We start from the raw sequence: 17,320 nt of genomic DNA, 5'->3' as shown, positions 1-17,320 counted from the left end.
ACAAATATGAATACAATCTTTCTAGATAAGTCATGTCCTTATTATGAAATATCCTCGATTGTGAACCTATTTATGATACTTCGTGCTAGAAATATTGTCACTCATATTCTTAACAACTTAAGAATAATATTTCTAACAAAATATCAATGGACCTTTTCAATTATGTAAACGGAAAAGTGGAAATGCCTTTTATTAAAAAATATGTACAAGATACATACTAAATGATATGCTCTAGGGCATACTACTAACAGTTTGGACCGAAACCCAAAAACCGAGGGGACTAGGTCATCCGGCTAAGTCAAAATAGTACACCGAAATCCAGTAAATTGCAATAAAATGCAATACACTTGGAAATGAAATTGGTAAGATATACCAACACTAAAGGGCTATAAAATGTGACATATTGGTAACATTAGAATTAACTCACTTAGAGTGCATCAAGGGTCAACATTATAGGTTGACTAATGAAATGAATTGAAGGGAATAGTACCAAGAAAATTTTAATATTGGATTTTATTGTTAGAAACAAATTTATTGAGTATTGAAACACTTTAAATTGTGTGTTTCAGTTGAAAAGGATATTGAGAAGCATAAGGAACACTGAGTCAGGGCCAAGAGGCATTTATCAGAGGTCTGTGCATAATACCTTTTATATTCACTGCTTTTACCAAAAAATTTATTTGGAGAAATGAGTTGGGAATATTATTTAGAAATTATTGTGTTGCCTACTTTGCAAATGGAAAATTTGAGATAAAATGTGATTTGTGGTTTGTATGAAATTTTGTGATTTGGAATTGTTTTGATTCACACTTGGCATGACAATATTACTATGTTCCTCCTCCATTTATGGGGTGAGTGTGATTATATTCCTCCCTCTTTGACTTGCCAGTCTGAGGTGAGTGTGGATGAGTACTCATTATCTAGCTAGCTTCCTTCCTCATTGATTTTGATTAGTGGGGTGAGTGTGCCTTGTCGTGATCTACACACAGCATGTTAAAAAACGTTTATGTCATAACCTATGTTGTGTTACTGATTGGCAACACTGTGTTATTCAATTGTTTGATCAAATTTGTGTTATATGAGCTTGAAAAATTGTGAATTGTTTGGATTGTAAATTGTCAATAAAAGTTTTACATACTGTATTTTAAATTGTTATTGTGCACCACTGAGTAAATTTTACTCAGTGATAGCTTTTTTATTGCTGTTACAAGTAGACAGAGAGACAGAGCAGCAGAGTAGGCTGTTTGTACCACATTTTGAGATTTCGTCGGGTATATCGAGTATACCATATTGTGTAGTTTTTTTTGTAATGTATGTGCACTATATGTATATATCGTACTTGGTCTCGAGTAGTTATAAACTAAAATTGTAAACTATTTTGGCCTGTAAAATTATTGTGATAAATTTATCTTATCTCAGTTTTTTTGGAAACACTGGAAAATTGATTGTTGAACTGAGTTGATAATGTTGAGAAATTTATTGTGTTGAACAAATTATTGGAGTTTGGGATTGAGGAATTATATATTTGAAGTGCTTTTTATAAGTTTTTGAAGAACTGTTTTATTCAAAATACAGATGGCACTCTGCCAAAATTTTTATAAAAATTATTGATACTCAAATTTGTTATTTGGTTTCACTTCAATACAAAAAAACTTTTAACACTTGTCAAAAGTGCTCAGCACTGTAAAAAAAAATAAGAAAAGTTTTAAAATCTCTTGTAGTGTATTTAATGGGTTATCAGTAGACGAAGTTGGTAATTCATTAGGTATCATATGGGATCATGTTATGCCTTACGGAGGGGTAGGGTGTGACATGTTTTAGTGGTATCAGAGCTAGTTTTTAAATTCTGTTTTGACCTGTAATTTGAATATTCTTTCTTCATAGTACAACTGCTCAATGTCACTGTTTGATACATACAGTACATTACATTATAAATATGCACTAACAGGAGGAAATTTCCTTGTGTTAGTTGTATAGGAAATAGAAAATCCTATGAAAAGATATGGAAGAGAAAAATGAAACAATAGAACAGTCTGTGATAGCAGAAGTACAAGTTGAGGCCCCAGCTCCATAAAGTATCGAAGGCGCGACTGTACAAGTTTTACCTATACAAATTACTGCACAAATGGCCCAACAAATGGCCACTTTCTTTCAACAAATGGCTAATAATCTGTCAGCCCAAGCCTAAATACAGACCCAACCCCCACAAGGGCAGTGTGAAATAGAAAAAAGGGAGAAACCTATGGGTCAGAGCTCGAGTAGTAATTTGGAGAAGAGAAAAGAATTTTAGGAGCCTCGAGGTCAGGGATATAACAGAGGTGGATCATCAGGGCAAGGAATACCAAGATCTAGTCGTAGAACAACCAGAAGTTCCTATTCTGCCGTTTCTGCCATGTTTGTGGTAAGCTACATGGAGGTATTTTTCGTAAGGCCTCTGGAGCCTGCTACAATCGTGGAAAGCTTGGACACTTTGTTAGAGATTGTACTAGAGCACCTCGATCTGCTCTCCAAAGTTCACAGACAGTTAGTAGAGGTAGAGATAGAAATAGAGTTGGTACTCCTTACAACCATAACATAGTGAATCAACCCGAACATAGTAGCTCTTTAGTTAGAGTGTCCACTATACGCCAAGGAGAAAGAACAGAAACTTTGAATGTAGTTGCTGGTAAGTTCTTAATAAATTAAAAAAAAAAATTATTGTTTGATCCTAGCTCTATTTAGTTGTATGTTAGTGTTAGAACTATATGTTCTATTGTTATTCCTTTACAGGGGAATAAATTTTGATGTATTACAGGGGAAAGAACAAGTTTTTGTGTTGGAAACTTAGGCTTTAGTTGTGTAAAAACTAAAAAAATCAAGCTTGGTAAAGCTTGGCTATGGTGGACACGGGGGAGACGTTTCGTCTTGAAGAAGGAGATAAGGAGCTTTTGATTTTTTTTTTCTTCATTTTTTTGCCCATTAAGTCTTTTTAAACAAATTAGTGCCATGTGTCAACATTTGATTGGGTGGGAGGATTATAATGACATCATTATGATGTCATAATTCCAATTTCTCTCATTTTCTATCCTTTTCTTGCCTATTTAATTCCAGTTAAAATTTTAACAATATTTATTCAAATTTTATGTCATATACATTATTTATTTAACTAGACAAGTTGGCCAAAAATCATCTCTGAAGACGAAATGACCAAAATGCCCTTCATTTGGGTTAACAGGCCAAAATTGTCTGTATCGATTGATTAAATTTTTCTGGTGTTTTTTTAACATTCTATTATCATGGGAACCCCAATAATCCTTCCCTAAGGTCCCAGAAATTATTTCATGAAGTTTTCCTCGGGTCTAGGGTTGTTAACGGCCTTCACCGTCACTTCCCATTCAGGTTACTCATCCTTGGGGTTCTGGCTCATTTAACCTTAGTGTATTTCATTCCTATAAAATTTTCTTGATTTTCATGAGCATTATTCGATTTATTTATAACTCCTCACTCTAGTCTATTTAAAATTTCAAACATTCTAGCTGCCCGGACCGACATTGGTTGTCGAAACAATAAATTGTACAGACTAGCTAAAGTGAGGATGTTACAGTGACAAAGTATTTCTCAAAGTCTCACCATGGAAGAAAGTACTGAGATTTGGAAGAGAGGGTAAGTTAAGCCCTAGGTTCATTGGCCCATATGAAGTTATTGAACGTGTGGGACCAGTGGCCTATCGGCTATGTAACACCCTCACTGTAGCAACTCCGTACATTCTACTGTTCCGGTGACCAGTGTCGGTCTCGACAGCTAGAATGTCCAGAAAAATATTTAAACTAAAGTGAAGAACCATAATTAACTCCAATATTAATAAGAAAAATTTAGGAAAAATTTTAGAAATAAAATACAACCAAGTTGAATGAGCCGGTGCCCTAGTGAGAGGTAACCAAGTGGGAAGTTGCGGTCCTCTCAACTAGAAGCCCTAAACTAGGGAGAAAATTCATAAAATAATTTTTGAGACTCCAGATAAGAGTCATTGAGGTTTCTATGGTATTAGAATTCCAAGAAAAGGCTTAGAAAAATTTTTCATCGGTATAGACGATTTTGGCTTAATAAGCCAAACGGAGGGCATTTTGGTCATTTCGTCTTCAGAGATGATTTTTGACCGACTTGTCCAATTAAGTAAATAATTATCATGACACAAAATGTGAACAAATATTGCTAAAAATTTAATTGAAAATGAGTATAAAATAAAAGGAAAGAAAATGAAAGAAAATGGAAATTTTAGCATCATTATGATGTCATTAAAACAATTTTAACCAATCACATGATGACACATGGCTAGCACTCACTTAAAATAAATAAATGGGCAGAAAATGAAAGAAAAAAAATCATAATTCCTTATCTTCTTCCTTTGGCCAAACCACCACCTCCATCCTCTTCCTCCATTAATGCTTTTCCAAGCTTTGGTTCACCCTCCAAACCACCTCAAAACCCTAGCCTCCGTTCACAAAAACTCATCCTCACACCTAGAGCAAACTTTGGACAGCAAAAAAAAAAGGAAGAAAGTGAAGTTTTGAAGCCTTTGAAAGTGCCTAAGTCAAGGTTAGTGCCAATTTCTTCTAAAAATTTTGTGTATGGCTGCCATTGAACATGATTGTGGTGTTGTAAACCATGGGTTGTATGTGTATGAAAATTTTAGTTGTTGGAGTTAGGGTTTGAGGCACAAAACTTGGATTTTGTTCATTTGTTGGTGAATGAAAGTTTAAATAGTCAATTAGGGACCATTTGGCTGTGTATGATGAGGAAATGAAGAGAGTTGTGGCTTGGTATTTGAGATTTGGTATGCTGCCCTTGCTGACCTGCAGAACTGAGTGTGAGTCCAGCAGGTTTAGGCAGCTATAAATGGAGTTGTAAAGGTTTAATTGGTGAAAGGCCAATTGAACATGAAACTAGACACATAATGGCACAACTTTGGTGAAGAAACCCTACCCAGAAAACCAAACCAAGTTGGCCTACAAAATTATCCTATTCCGGATGACCTGCATTTTGCCTGGGAAAAATGACTAAATGAATAGTGTTTATTCATTTGGTCATAACTCATTGTAGAAAAGGTCCAATTGACCTAAAATTTTACCAACAAAAAGCTAAGACATGGACCTACAACTTTGAGGAAGAACATAAATCAAAATTCTGACCATAACCTAGTCAAATTGCCAACCAAACTTAGGTTACCAAATCTGGCAGAACCAGTTTTGCCCAGAATTTTGGATTCTATCCAATCTGGCCAGTTATGGTGTTTAGGCCATAACTTGAGCTACAAAACTCCAAATGGAGTGATTCAAAAAAGGAAATATAGTTAGACAAAATAAGGAACAACTTTCATGAAGATAATTTTTCCAAATTCCTATTGTACAAATGACCAATGGAATAGTAAATATGAGGCTTGAAATCTAAAAATTTTGAATAACTAACACTAAGCTTAGAAATGGTATTGGCAACCAATACCAACAATTTTAGAATACAAAATGTGGTATGTTAGGAGTATTAGAACCAATGTACCTATTTTCTATGCAAAAGTCAACATTTTAGTTGACTAATGAAATGAATAGTAACACCTAATCTTAAATTTCAAGAATTGTACAATTTAAAAGTGTAACATGCCCTAGTACACCTAGCAAGATTGGTTTGGATAGATTGGCATGCTAATAGGGTTCAGTTAGTAGTACTGCACATGGCATTATGCCATTCTGTGATTTCATGGCTTTTGGCCATTCTAACATTGTGATGATACTTGGCCTTGTGCCTAATATTTGTTACAGCTCATTAGCTGTTCTGTTGCACACTGGGAGACACATATGTGACCGATGGTGTGACTGCCCGAGGTACTTGATACCAAGTGGCAGTTTACCCGTTTATCCAATCCAGTCATCCAGTATAGGTTACTTGGGCAACCAAAAATGAAAGTGAATAAATTTAATGAAATTATGAATATAACAAGTACAAAATAAATAAGATTGCCAATAATGATCGAAAAATTATCTGCATAAGACATCAGGACATGCACTGCATATTTATTTTCTGTTATTTCTTTTTATTTTATTATTCGCACCACTAGGCATTATTGCTTAGCGCGTTGCTTTTTGCCGTGCGTAGGTTCAGGAGAGACCGACTGAGAGCCCAGTAGACCACAGACTGAGTGAGATCTTCTGTAGCTCTGCATAGTATCCGTGTCACCTCACCGTCATTAGTGCATTGGCAGGACACTAGGTTTTATTTTGGTATTTTGTAATTAACTTTTTATTTTCTCATGTGTAATTAAGACATATGTAATGTATTTTAGCATTGATGTAAATTATGGAAATTATGTTTATGAATGAAAAAGTGAATATTTATTTATGACTTTTATATGAATTTCATATGAACTCCGCCTAAGTAGTTTGCGCTTAGCCGGTCCCAAGCCCGGATAAAGGAGGAGGGTTGCGGTAGGTGACAACCAGCGTAAAAATTTCGTCACACCCTATGATATGGATTCAAATGATATAAACGTTGGGGCGTCCTCTACTAACGACGCGCTACATCGGAGCCCGGGTGTAGTGATAAATATGCAAGGGTGTAGGGCGTTCACCGAAAGCGACGCGCCATGCCGGCGCCCGGGTGTGGTGTTAAGTGAGCAAGGGTTCCCACATCATGGACGGGTGTGGGTAAAGAAGTTAGTCCATAAGACAGCTAATAGAACAAATAGTGGAACAGAACACAAGATAGACATAGAAAATAATAGAAGATATCATAGAAGGAGACCAATTAGGAAGGAGCAGGATAGGAGGAGGATCAGGGTTGGTACTTGGAATGTTGGATCACTTACAGGAAAATTAATGGAGCTTGTGGATACCTTGGAAAGGAGAAGGGTGAATATTGCTTGCATTCAGGAGACTAAATGGGTAGGAGAGAAAAGTAAGGAAGTGGGTAATTCAGGGTCCAAACTGTGGTTTACTTGAAAGGAAAGAAACAAGAACGGAGTGGGTATAATCATAGACAGGACATTGAAAGACGCAGAGAGTAGTGTGAAAAGAGTAGGAGATAGAATTATACTAGTAAAGCTAGTACTAGACGGAGAAACAATAAATATAGTTAGTGCTTATGCCCCACAAATAGGACTAGACAGTGAGAGTAAACAAAGGTTTTGGGAAGATATGGATGATTTAATGCAAAGCATACCGAATGAAGAGAATGTTTTCATTGGTGGAGATTTGAATGGACATGTAGGAAGTGATAGGCAAGGTTATGAGAATGTTCATGGAGGTTTTGGTTTTGGCAGTCGAAATGAGGAGGGAAAAAGCATCCTGGATTTTGCTATGGCATACGACCTAATACTAGCAAATACCTACTTTATAAAAAGAGAGTCACATTTAGTGACTTTCAAAAGTGGGCAACATAGAAGCCAAATCGACTTCCTCTTAACCAGGAAAACAAATAGAGCTCTATGCAAGGATTGCAAGGTCATTCCAGGAGAGGCTTTAACAAGTCAACATAGGTTGGTGGTCTTGGATGTCAAGTTTAGGAACAATTCAAGTAAGGTTAGAAGAAATAGTGTAGCTCGAACAAAGTGGTGGGAGTTCAAAGGAGTAAAGCAAGTGAAGCTCAAAAATGAGCTTCTTGAGTCCGAAGTATGGAAGCTAGATATGGAGGCCAATGATATGTGGATACAGATGGCATCAAAGATTAGAGAAATAGCTAGAAAAGTACTTGGGGAGTCTAAAGGACATGGACCACCCTCAAAAGAGAGATGGTGGTGGAATGAGGAAGTACAAAAGGCAGTGAAGAGAAAAAGGGAATGGTATAAGAAATTACCTAAATGTGATAATAATGAGGCATATTAACAGTACAAGATAGCAAAGAAAGAGGCAAAAAAGGCAGTTAGCCAAGCAAGAGCACAGGCCTTTGAAAATTTATATGAGAAACTTGGAACTAAAGAAGGGGAAAAAGATATTTATAGATTAGCAAGGAGTAGAGAAAGGAAATGTCAAGATCTCAATCAAGTTAGGTGCATTAAGGATAAAGAAGGAAAAGTGTTGGTGAAAGATGAGGACATTAAAGAAAGATGGAGAAATTATTTTAATGATCTCTTTAATAATAGTCAAAATGGAAATAGCGTGAATATAGATTATAGAACAATAGAAAAGAATGTAAATTATACTAGAAGAATTAGATCTTTAGAAGTAAAGGAAGCACTTAAGAGAATGAAAGTAGGTAAACCCTGTGGACCCGATGAAATACCAATTGAAGTGTGGAAGTATTTGGGAGATATGGGAGTGGCATGGTTAACTAAATTATTTAATAAGATTCTAAACTCAAAGAAAATGCCTGATGAATGGAGGAAGAGTATTTTAGTACCTATTTTTAAAAATAAGGGAGACATACAGAGTTGCTCAAACTATAGGGGAATTAAACTCATGAGCCATACTATGAAGTTGTGGGAGAGAGTTGTGGAGCATCGACTACGTCATGATACTTCTATCTCTCTCAATCAATTTGGTTTCATGCCTGGTCGTTCAACTATGGAAGCGATCTTTCTCATTAGAAGCTTGATGGAGAAATATAGAGATGGGAAGAAAGATCTACACATGGTTTTTATTGATTTGGAGAAGGCTTATGATAGTGTTCCAAGAGAGGTCTTATGGAATGCGTTAGAACAAAAGAGGGTATCTATTAGGTATATACAAGTATTGAAAGATATGTATGAAGGAGCAACTACTATTGTGCGCATGGGGAGGGACACAAGAGATTTTCCGATCTCAATTGGATTACACCAAGGATCAGCCATAAGCCCTTACCTTTTTACATTAGTTTTAGATGAACTGAAACATATACAAGAGTATTCCTTGGTGCATGATGTTTGCGGATGATATTGTTCTGATAGATGAGACACGAAAAGGAGTCAATAGGAAGCTAGAACTTTGGAGAAGTACTCTAGAGTCAAAGGGTTTTAAGTTAAGTAGAACGAAGACAGAATACATGCATTGCAAGTTCAGTGAAGGCCAAACAGGTGATAGTGAAGGAGTTAGTTTGAATGGAGTGGCACTGTCCCAAAGTAATCACTTTAAATATCTAGGCTCAGTCCTTCAAGTAGATGGGGGATGTGAGGAGGATGTTAGTCATAGGATTAAAGCCGGATGGTTGAAGTGGAGACGTGCCACGGGAGTTTTATGTGATCGTAAGATTCCCAATAAATTAAAAGGAAAATTTTACCGTAAAGCCATACGACCGGCTATGTTTTATGGTAGTGAGTGTTGGGCCTTTGAAAGAGTCGTATGCATCTAAGATAAGAGTTGCAGAGATGAGAATGTTAAGGTGGATGAGTGGCCATACTAGACTAGATAAAGTCCGTAATGAAAGTATTAGAGAAAAGGTAGGAGTGGTGCCAATTGAAGATAAGTTGAGAGAAGGGAGATTGAGGTGGTTTGGTCATGTGAAGCGTAGACATACGGAGGCTCCAGTTAGACAAGTAGAGCACATTAGGCTAGAGGATAGAAAGAAAAAAAGGGGTAGACCTAAATTGACTTGGAGGAGAGTAGTACAACATGATTTAGAAGCATTACACATTTCTGAGGATTTAACCCAAAATCGTTCAGAGTGGAAAAAGGGAATCCATATAGCCGACCCCAAATTTTTGGGATAAAGGCTTAGTTGAGTTGAGTTGAGTTGTATATGAATTTCATATGAAATGAATGAATGAGAATGGGAGTATATATGAGAAATATTGGGATTTTGTTGATAAAATGGAGTTTGGGATTGAATGAAAATTTTGAAAGTGTTTTTCACAGGTTCCAAAGAACTGTTTTATCCATTTTTAGCCGGCACTCTGCCGAATTTTCTATAAAATTTGCGGAACCTCAAATAAATTATAATTTTAATAAATGACTTAAATGAATAATATTTCACGAATTATGCTTCATAACTATGAAAGAAATAAATTAGGAAGAATAAAAATAGTTGAATTAAAATAAGGTGTTCCGGTAGACTGTGTGACATATCTTACTCGGCTATAAAATAGACGGGTAAAGGGTGTCACATTTAGTGGTATCAAAGCACGGTTTAGACGTTTCTGGGCCTAGATTGAGTCCATACCATGCATTGCATTTGTAAGAGTTAAGGTGACACTAATGCAGATCTATTTGTCTTTGTTAAATAGGATATGGACCCCACATCTCAGAGGGCAGTTGAGGAGGAAGTGGAGAGTCATGCTCCACCTGCGGTGAGGCGAGACGGGGGTAGGGAGAACACTGCTCCGCCCGACTCAGTGAGCACCTTTCGACCTCCATAGGCCATGTTCCAGCAAATTGCCGAGTTTTTCAAACAAATGGCTAGGGTAATGCCACCACCACCACCACCTCCACGGCAGAAAATCACATATGGAAAGACTGAGAAAATTCGGAGCAGTGGATTTCTTTTACAAGAGAGAAGATGATTCTGTTGTAGCTGAAAATTAGTTGAACAGAACAGGCAGAGTTTTAAAACAACTCCACTGCACTCCAGAGCAAAATCTAGAAGGTGTTGTATCTCTGTTGCAAGATGATGCCTACCAATGGTGGGATACAGTGTCTAGTGAAGTGCAGCCAGAAATAATAACTTGGGATTTCTTCCTCTCAGAATTTAAGAAAAAGTATGTGGGTAGTGTATACCTATAAGAGAGAAGAAGAGAATTCATTAACCTGAGGCAGAGACAGCTGACAGTGGCAGAGTATGAAAAGGAATTTGTCAGACTAAGCCACTATGGAAGGGAGATAGTCCCTAATGATGCCGAAAGGTGTAAGAGATTTGAAGAGGGATTAAATGACAACATAAAGATCATGATCACTGCCTTGAGAATCACAGACTTCACTAAGTTAGTGGAAGCTGCATTAAAAGTTAAGAAGGTTAGAATAAGTGAGCAGACTATAAGGGAGAGACAGCAGAAGAGGGGCCCGAGTCAGTCTAGATCATCTCCTACACCAGGAAAGAAGTTCAAAGGTCCACCTACACAGAGTTCAGGTCAACCACAAGGTCAGGGTTAGTCCCAGGGGCCCAGGCCATAGTGTACACCTAGGAGAGGCCAGTCCACATCATCAGTGGGTAGCTTTCCAAGGACGGTGTTCAGGGGACTAGCCCCAGCATCTTTTGCATGTCCGCATTGCTTGAAGTGGCATAAGGGGGAGTGTTGGAGAGCAACGGGTGCTTGCTTAAGGTGTGGGTCAACAGAGCATCAGTTAAGGAACTGTCCACGCAGAACTGCAACAGCTGCTCCAACACAAGCAGATAGACCTGCTCCTGCACCTCAAAGGGGTAAGAAATCTAGTAAATCTGAGGCAGTGGGACCATCACAGGGACCTGCATCTGAGCTAGCAGAGAGGCTAGAGGCCAGAGTACCTGTCAGAGCCTATGCCATAAGAGCTCAGGAGGAGCAAGATGCCCCGGACATCATCAGGGGTACGTTCTCCCTCTACAATACATCTGTGCATGCATTGGTGGATCCAGGATCCACTCATTCATACAACTGCATCAACTTACCTATAGAAAGGGGGATACTGGTAGGGGAGAGTGACCAAGTTATTCTGGTCACTAATCCATTGGGCCATAGTGTAGTGGTGAACAAAGTATACAAGTGTTGCCCGTTAAGGATTAAGGGGTATGAATTCTTGGCAGACCTAATTGAGTTACCTTTCTATGAGTTTGACGTGATTTTGGGAATGGACTGGTTATCACGTTATCAGGCAATGGTTGATTGTAAATTAAAGAAAATTTCCTTGAAAACTCCTGAGGGTAATGAGATTACAATTGTGGGGGAAAAGATAGATTTCTTATCCAATGTCATCTCAGCCACAGTTGCAAGAAAACTGATGAGAAAAAGCTGTGAAGCCTACCTAGTGCATGTGGCAGACACTAGGCAGGCTAAGCTAGATCTGTGTGACATACCCACAGTAAGAGACTTCCCAGATGTTTTCCCTGAAGAATTGCCTGGCTTACCATTAGAAAGAAAAGTTGAATTTGCTATTGAGATATTACCGGGTACAGCACCAATCTCTATTGCTCCTTACAGGATGGCACCCACATAATTGAAGGAACTGAAAATCCAGTTACAGGAGTTACTGGATAAGGGGTTTATACGCCCCAGTGTGTCACCATGGGGAGCTCCAGTACTGTTTGTGAAGAAAAAGGATGGGACTTTAAGGTTATGCATTGATTACCGGCAGTTGAATAAAGTGACAGTGAAGAACAAATATCCATTGCCTAGAATTGATGATCTGTTTGATTAGTTGAAGGGAGTAGGAGTATTTTCAAAAATGGATCTCAGATCAGGGTATCATCAGTTGAGGGTGAAGGATGCAGATGTGCCAAAGACTACATTCAGGACTCAGCATGGGCATTATGAGTTCTTGGTGATGCTCTTTGGCCTAACAAATGCACCAGCGGCATTCATGGACCTTATGAATCGTATCTTCCATCCATACCTAGATCGGTTCATAGTGGTCTTTATTGATGATATTTTATTGTATTCCAAGACCAGTGAAGAACATGATGAGCATTTGAGGATTGTTTTATAAACCTTGAGAGAAAAGAAGCTGTATGCTAAGTTGTCGAAGTGTGACTTCTGGTTAAATGAGATTACATTACTTGGACACATAGTGTCAGCTGATGGGATTAGGGTGGATCCCAAGAAAATAGAAGCAGTGATGGAATGGAAGCCTCCCAGAAATACAACTGAGGTCAGAAGTTTCTTGGGGCTAGCTGGGTATTACAAAAGATTTATGAAGGGATTTTCTTTAATAGTTGCTCCAATGACCAAGTTGTTACACAAGAATGTAAGATTTGACTGGAATGACAAGTGTCAGACAAGTTTTGAGAAGTTAAAGGCTATATTGACAGAGGCACCAGTATTAACACAGTTAGTGTCGAGAAAGGACTTTGTGGTCTACAGTGATGCCTCTCATAATGTGTTAGGGTGTGTATTGATGCAAGAAGGGAGGGTGGTCGCTTATGCTTCCAGGCAGCTAAGGCCACATGAACAGAATTACCCTACCCATGATCTAGAGCTTGTAGTAATTATCTTTGCACTGAAGATATGGAGGCATTAATTGTATGGTGAAAAGTGCTACATTTACACAGACCACAAAAGTCTGAAATACTTGCCAACCCAGAAGGAGCTCAACCTTAGACAGAGGAGATGGATTGAGTTCCTGAAGGACTATGATTGTGTGAATGACTACCATCCTGGGAAGGCAAATGTAGTTGCTGATGCTTTGAGTAGAAAATCCATCACCGCTTTGAGATCATTGAATGCCCGTCTATCTTTGACTCAAGATGGAGCTATTTTGGCTGAGTTGTAAGTGAGGCCAAACCTACTACAGCAGATTTTGGATGGGCAGAAGGTAGATGAGAAGTTAATGACTACTATGAATAAAATCTCAGAAGGAAAGGTAACTGACTATGAGGTGAAAGCAGATGGGTGTCTGTACTACAAAGGAAGAGTATGTGTACCAGATGATGGGGAATTGAAAGCCAATATTCTGAAAGAGGCACACACCATTGTTTATGCTATGCACCCAAGAAGTACAAAAATGTATCATGATCTGAAGCTTCAGTATTGGTGGCCTGCTATGAAGAAGGATATAATTGGCTATGTGAATAAATGCTTGACATGTTAGCAAGTCAAGGCAGAACATCAAGTTCCATCGGGTTTGCTACAGCCTATACACATACCTAAATAGAAATGGGATCGGGTCACCATGGATTTTGTAAGTGGTCTACCTCTCACCCAGAAGAAGCATGATGCAATATGGGTGATAGTAGATAGATTGACGAAGTTAGCACACTTTCTGCTAGTTAGAACTAACTACTCACTAGAGAAGTTAGCAGAATTGTATATCAGTGAGATAGTTAGACTGCATGGAATCCCACTTTCCATCATATCTGATCGAGACCCAAGGTTTACATCGAGATTCTGGAAGAAGTTGCATGAATCCTTGGGTACACAACTCCACTTCAGCACAGCTTTCCATCCTCAGATGAATGGGCAATCAAAAAGAGTAATCCAGGTAAACAATTGAAACCATTGAATTGAACTGAAATGATAATATTAATATAAAATATATGTCAGGTCCTTGAGGATATGCTGAGGAATTGTGTCATTGAGTTTAAGGGAAGTTGGGATAGATACCTGCCACTGGCAGAATTTGCATACAACAATAGCTATCAAGCTAGCATTCAAATGGCCCCGTATGAAGCACTGTATGGGAGGAAATGTAGAACTCCAATGTGCTGGACTGAATTTGGCAAAGACAAACTAGTAGGGCCAGACCTGGTGAAACAGACTGAAGAGAAGGTAAAACTAATCAAAGCCAATATGAAGGTTGCCTCAGATAGACAAAAATCTTATGCCGACCTGAAGAGAAAAGAAATAGAATATGTGGTTGGGGACAAAGTGTTCCTCAAGGTGTCATCGTGGAAGAAGGTACTAAGGTTTGGAAGAAAAGGTAAGTTAAGCCCTAGGTTCATTGGCCCATATGAAGTCATTGAACGTGTGGGTCCAGTGGCCTACAGGCTAGCTTTACCACCAGAGCTAGACAAGATCCATAATGTGTTCCATGTGTCTATGCTAAGAAGATACCACTCATATCCTTCACATGTCATCTCCATGGAAGAAATTGAAGTACAATCGGATTTGACATATGAAGAAGAACCCATACGGATCCCGGCTCGGGAAGCTAAGAAATAAGCAAATTCCACTGGTGAAAGTGCTTTAGAGGCACCACAACACCGAGAGGCAACTTGGGAAAATGAAGAGACGATGAGGCAACAGTTCCCTCAACTGTTTGCATCAAGTAAATTTCAAGGATGAAATTTAAATTAGAGGAGAAGAGTTGTAACACCCTCACTGTAGCAACTCTGTACATTCTATTGTTCCTGTGACCAGTGTCGGTTCAGACAGCTAGAATGTCCAAAAAAATATTTATGTCGCACCCTACTCCTCCGTAAGATGTAACATGATCCCGTAGTACACCTAATGAATTACCGTACTTCGCCTACCGGTAACCCATCAAATATACTATAAGGGATTTTAAAATCAATTTTCGTGAAATTTAAATCATTGATTAAAATCTGGTGTTATAAAAATTTTTCAAAATTTCGGCAGAGTGCCGGCTGTATTTTGAGAAAACAATTCTTTAAAACCTGCAAAGAAACACATTTCCAATATGTTTTCTCAAATACAACTCCAATAACTTCATTTCAACTCACAATTTAAATCTCAATAATCAAATCAATTCATTTTCAAACCAATCTCATCATAAAGAACATTTCATTGATTACAAGACTCAACATTTATGTCACAATAATTTACATTTAATTACATACCAAAATATTTTGCAAGAGTTTTTATACAACTGCTCAAATAATTTACATATATATTATTACATGCATACATCAAAACTTGTGTACATGGGTATACCTATGATAAACCTGGAGCTGATCTGAATGTGTCTTCAAAGAAGCTTACTCAACTGCTCTATGCTTATTTCACCTGCGACAGCATATATAACTATCGCTGAGTGGTGAACTCAGTGGTGTACAACTATAATTTAAAACATAGTATAATATACCTTAACAAAAATTATAGCAAATAATTTGAAATTTTGGATACTCATCAAATTTCAAAACTCAAAATATTCATTGCCAATAATATAAATCATTTGTATAAAATGACATTGATCACGAAATTCAATTTATCAAATCATAACTAACCATTTAAGGTAACTCCAACAATTTATTGGAAATAACTATTAATTCCAACAAAATCAATTATACATAAATCATAATTAAAATCATAATTTTTTACTATTCAAAAACCATTCTTTATCTCAAAAGCCATTCTTCATCTCACAAACCGTGCAAGACTAATCCGAAAAGGCCATCTTCGGGGTGATTCTAACTCCCTATGGTCGGGGAGGTCGAATCGGATTCTAACTCCCTATGATCGGGGATGTCGAATCATCTTGTACAATACACATCACAATAATGAAACTTCCGAAAGGGCCATAACATAAAAAAAAAAAAATTAGATCTAACCTCTAATAAGAGGAGAATCTAAGCCTGTGCACGTACCAAGGTAATTAAAACACAACTAACTCCATTGTCTTCTCAATAAATTAGAGAGACGGGTAAAAACCTAGTCAAGCATCTATAGTGAGATATAAAACAATATCACAATCCTTTAGTGAGCATAAATCACAATACAATTTGATTCAAAGTCAATTTCAATATCCAATAATTTTTATGTTCATCACAATTCAAATCACAAATTTGCATTTTTCCATGCAAATTGCCCATCACAATTCAAAACATGTTCCATCACAATTTTCCAAAACATAATTTATTCAATTCGCAACAATGCTTAACACTTGTTGAAATATCATTTCATAAAGCTAAATTCATAAATACTATAACAATTTCAATAATCATTGAATTAAATCCAATGCTTGTTAAACATAATACATAAGAAAAATATGTCATTTAATCATATGAAATGTTCAGAACAAAATCAGTTAAAAATTAGTTGTGCACAAACCTGATTTGAGTCGCTCCTAGGCCTTGACTCAATGTTCTTTATGCTTCTCAATATCCTTATCAACTGAAACACACAATTTAAAGTGTTTCAGTACACAATGAATTTGTTTCCAACCATAAAATCCAATATTTAAATTTTCTTGGTACTATTCCCTTTAATTCATTTCATTAGTCAACTTATAATGTTGACCCTTGATGTACTCTAAGTGAATTAATTCTAATTTTACCAATATATCACCTTTTATAGCCCTTTAGAGTTGGTATATGTTACCAATTTCATTTCCAAAGGTATTGCATTTTATTGTAATTTACCAGATTTAGGCGTACTATTTTGACCTAGCCGGATGACCTAGTTTCCTCGGTTTTCGGGTTTTGGTCCAAACTCAAACTTGTAGGTCTATGTCTTATTGCATGCGAGGAAAAATTTCAGGTCATTCTGAGTTGTGTAGACCAACATATGGTCAATTTACCAATGCTGGACAGAATGCACTAAAATGGTTGGCTTAGGTCATTTTTAGGTCACTTTTGGTTCGACTAGTTTTGGTACCTGAAATTGTGCAAGCTATTTAGCTTAGTTCTAGACATTTATTGGCTTTGTTGTCTTCATAAGAATTGTAGATCTATGTCTAACTATTCATGGTAAAAATTTTAGGTCAATTGGACCTGTTTTGAGTGAGTTATGGTCAAAATACGAACTGCTGCCTAAATGGTCAATTTTCAGGCTTTCAAGTCACCAATCCGGATTTGGTCA

Source organism: Hevea brasiliensis, chromosome 1 (genome assembly GCF_030052815.1).
Source record: "Hevea brasiliensis isolate MT/VB/25A 57/8 chromosome 1, ASM3005281v1, whole genome shotgun sequence".
NCBI classification, from domain to species: domain Eukaryota; kingdom Viridiplantae; phylum Streptophyta; class Magnoliopsida; order Malpighiales; family Euphorbiaceae; genus Hevea; species Hevea brasiliensis.
This window is presented reverse-complemented; position numbering follows the sequence as displayed.